The following is a 4,434-nucleotide window of genomic DNA, read 5'->3' as shown; positions in this document are numbered from 1 at the left end:
TATCTTGGAACTTCTTATTTGGGGTCCTGAGACGCCTGGGGTTGGGGGAGAATTCTGCAAATATGTAAAATTGCTCTTCACAGACCCAGGGGCCAAAGTTTGCACCAGTCCGAACCACTCCATGACAATAAAGCTATCTAGAGGTACCAGACAGGGCTGCCCGTTCTCCCTGATTTTATTTGCATTAACGATCAAGCTCTTTGCAAGCAGAATCCGTAAACACCACCGCCAAAGGGGAATACACATACAAGGACCCCCACAAATGATATCCCTATATGTCGACAACACTTTAGTGTACTTGAAAGATCCCGAAGAAAACATTTCACCAATCCTAAGAGAGGTTGAACAATTCACTCTACACTCCGGCTATAAAATAAACAATACAAAATCTTTAGCTGTTCCCCCTCACTGACAAGACCACCAAACCCATGAATTTATTTGGCATGAAATGGGCAGGAGACACAGTAAAATATCTGGGAGTCCAGGTCGCACGGACACACAAAGAGCTATACGAGCACAATCATGCAAACTATTTTAGCACACTCGAGCATAAACTTACTTTATGGGGGAAGCTCCCAATGTCACTGGTGGGCAGGACCGCCGTCCTAAAAATGATTGTAGCACCTAAGCTACTCTATTTTTTCTGTTTAAAGTCAATAAGTCGAATGCAATAATTTCGAATGCCTTAATGTCGGATGCAAAATGTCGAAAAAAATGTATTTTTTTTAATGTGGGGGTTCCCCCCCAAACCCCTGTTTTTTGTTTAACACTTTAACTAACTAGACCCAAAAAAAACTATAAAATAAAAAACATAAATTTGAAAAAAAAAATTAGACATTTTTATTTTCGACATTAATGCATTCGAAATTATGCATTCGAAATTATAACTGCACACCATTTTTTCACCACAATCCCGATCTGGCCAGTCCGAATTTGTTTTTTTAACACACACTGCGGCTTGGCAACAGAGTAAGGGCAAAATGGGAATCACTTGCCGAACCCTACCATTGTGGGGGCCTAGCAGCCCCTGACTTTGAACTATATTATCTGGCTGCTCAAGCCCTGTACGATGGTCTATGGTACCACCCTGACGAACAATACTCCCACATGGCATTGGAAAAATACTCTGCTGCACCCGACGACTTAAAAACCACACTAATATGCTCCCACAAGACTGACCCATGCCTGTTCGATCCGCTACGCACAACACTGGACGTCTGGAGACGTATAATGTCGAGACTACATATCACAAAACCATCGAAATATCCCACTATGGTACACCCCAGACCTCCTCCCAACGATGGATGCAGACATACATGGGATCCGGACAGGACTATGAAAATGGGTGATCTGTTCCCAGAAGGCAGATGTGTTTCTATAACCGAGTTTAGACAGAAAATAGGAGACAATTCAGTAAGAACACTGCAATATTACCGGATGAGAGCTGCGGTACGACAATGGCCTTCCTACCCGAATGAGCCAGAATCCAACTAATGCATCGAGATGGTAATACAGAACGATGGCAAGAAAAGACTTTTAGCGAGAATATACTCTAAAATACAAGACAGTGCCCCGGTAAGCCCCAAACTGAGGGAACAATGGGGAAAAAGATACCGGATCAGCCATAGATGAAGTAAAGTGGCAAAAGATGTACGTCCTGACCAAGGAAGTATCACTCCATGCACGACTAAGATTGATTCAATGCAAAGTGTTAAACAGACTCACTATACCCCCAAACATATAACACAATTCAACCCTCAAGACCCACAAACCTGCCTGAAATGCAATACGGAGGAGGCAGACTTCTGGAAACAAATTGCACAATTGTTATCCGAAATGCTGACCATAGCACCATTACATCACCCGTTAAAATATCTACTGGGCGACAACAGCATAACCAATATAAAGACCTGCAGACTATTTAACATAGGATGTATAATTTCAAAGAAGTGCATCCTACTCAGATGGCAAGCAAAAGATGCACCCACATCAAAACAATGGTTCTCCGAAATGTCAAACGTCAATGAAAATGAGGAAGGATACGCTCAAACTAATGTGACAACTTCACACCAAAAAAAACATTTGGGCCCCTTTCCGGGCTTACACCGAGAAGACGTTCCCAACTCATCTACCTAATCAAAGCACAACATAGACTTATAATTACTATAAAGGGAGGGATAAATTGATGTTTTACAAGATGCACATTAATACCGCATTTAATTATGAACTGCTACGCGATTGTGTAAGACCTAAAGAACTCAAATGCAGTCTAATGCCACATACTGTATGACTCTGCCACATGTTTAAATAAAGTTTAAAAATGCAAAATTAATCAGTAATATGTATGTAAAGATAAATATGATTTTATACAGCAATTCATCAAGGATAATACAACAAATACAAGCATGAGACCAATATATGCAATTCAATTTAATATGTATGAAAAATAAATACAATTGAATGTTTGAATGTGAAAGATTTATTTAGAACAATACAATAAAAAAATACAATTCATGTCTCTGTCCTATCAATAATATCATAATTAAGCTACATCACACATATATATTTCAGAGGCTTGTGGATCTGCTTAGATCACATGCTATGCACAGACCGACATTTAGTGGTAGCCGCAGAGTATTAAATGTTTTGTTTTCGAAACTCAAAAATTGACGTCTACTATACCCATGGTCCTTCACGCGTTGAGGTCCCTCAGATTGTTTTTTTCTGCCATCATAGTCTGACGCAAATTGTGGTGTTCCTACTTCTGGCTGACACCATTACTTATACAAAGTTTTAAAGTTAGACTTTCTTTCTGTCCTTTCGTCGGCCGCACACCGCAAGTTCTCTGGCGACAACTTTCGAGGACAAGACCATTCGTCGATGACGACTCATGTCTTGACAAACTATGTTTGCGGCCTACCTAGGCCCCAATGGGCCTCGGCCCCGTACAGTAGGGAGAGTTGGGGGAGGTGATAATTCATCTCATTTAGCAAATGCCTATTCTCCTATACTTCCTTTTATTCCTCCAGGCTGTCATCTTTCCATACTATGGAAAACACACCATTTAAATTCTGTCCTTCCTGTAACAGGAAGTTCCCCTGGAAGGATTCACACAGTGTGTAACCTTTGCCTCCCTAGGGATCATTCCGAAAAACAGTGCAAGCCCCGCAGATTGTTTCGGGCAAAAACTTTTAAGGACCCGAAAATGAAACGCTGTGCCCACCACGCCATGCAGGCCATGGACTTTGAGGCAGCCTCCAGCGATGGCAGCATCGGCGTTGTAAGTGAAGGCGAGGGCGATCTGGGCCTGATGTATTCCCGCGTGCGAGCCCCTGATGCCAACAGGCAGGCCGGCGGTTCTGCTACAGAGACAACACCCGGCGGCTCAGGCACTCTCTCTGCACACCACATTAAACACACCCACCATGGCCGACAGTTGACTGCGTTGTTGACCGATAAGCCACATGCCGTGTCGAAGGAAAGGTCAGAAAAATACCTGTCCTCCTGGCCATCGCACAAGACTGGCCCCCCGAAACAACAGACGCCAAAGTCTGTTTCCGACACCCTCTGGTTCTGGTGAACATGTGTCCAAGGCCGCGTCAACGGCCCCTGCAAAAAATTCAAAAATGAGTGAACTCATTAAAAAACAGTCTCAGACACTCTCCTCAAAGCAAAGATGTGGAAAAACTCCAAATCTTCGACGCCCCTATCCTCAAAATCGCAGGTTACAAAGGATAAGGAAAACACTGCCCCTAGTAACACCATCTCAGGGGCAATGCACCACAAACCGCCCCCTGCTCCAGAGCCTTTCCCTGCCTCTGCCCCCACAGTGTTACCAAGCTCCTCCCAATGGACCCTGGAACAGTTTACGAGGAGAGTGTATAGCTTTGTTACCTTTTTGGATCAACACCCAAATCAACTTACTAACCTCCAGGGGCCCCCTCAAGGCGAAGCAGCTAATAAGCAGCCCGACACCAAAAGAGCCCGCCTGGATGGGACACAACCTAGTACCTCTACCTATCAAGACGTGTCTGATGACCTATACCATTATGACACTACAGGTTCGCTAAACCCTGGCTCATTAGCAGACCAAGGGGACATGGAGGATACAGACCAATACAATGACAATGATGACATATACATCATTCAATCTCTAGACCATAGTGACCAACCAGTGGCTAATTCTTATTTTAAAAGCTGCAGAACACTTTAAAATCGATACTCAGGAGGCACACGTTGATAAAGACTTCATAGAGGACAGCCTCTGGTATAAGAGATCTGCAGCACAGTTTATTCCACTGCTCCAATCTATCCAAAGGCGCATTCAGCCTTCTCTACTTAACCCAATATGACAAGGGCAGTCAACCCTGGCATTGAGAAGATGTTTAGACCGGCCCCATTGGACCCATTGCACATCGGGGAGCAACTAAAGCC

This window comes from Ambystoma mexicanum, chromosome 13 (assembly GCF_040938575.1).
Source record: "Ambystoma mexicanum isolate Mex_15411 chromosome 13, UKY_AmexF1_1, whole genome shotgun sequence".
NCBI classification, from domain to species: Eukaryota; Metazoa; Chordata; class Amphibia; order Caudata; family Ambystomatidae; genus Ambystoma; species Ambystoma mexicanum.
This window is presented reverse-complemented; position numbering follows the sequence as displayed.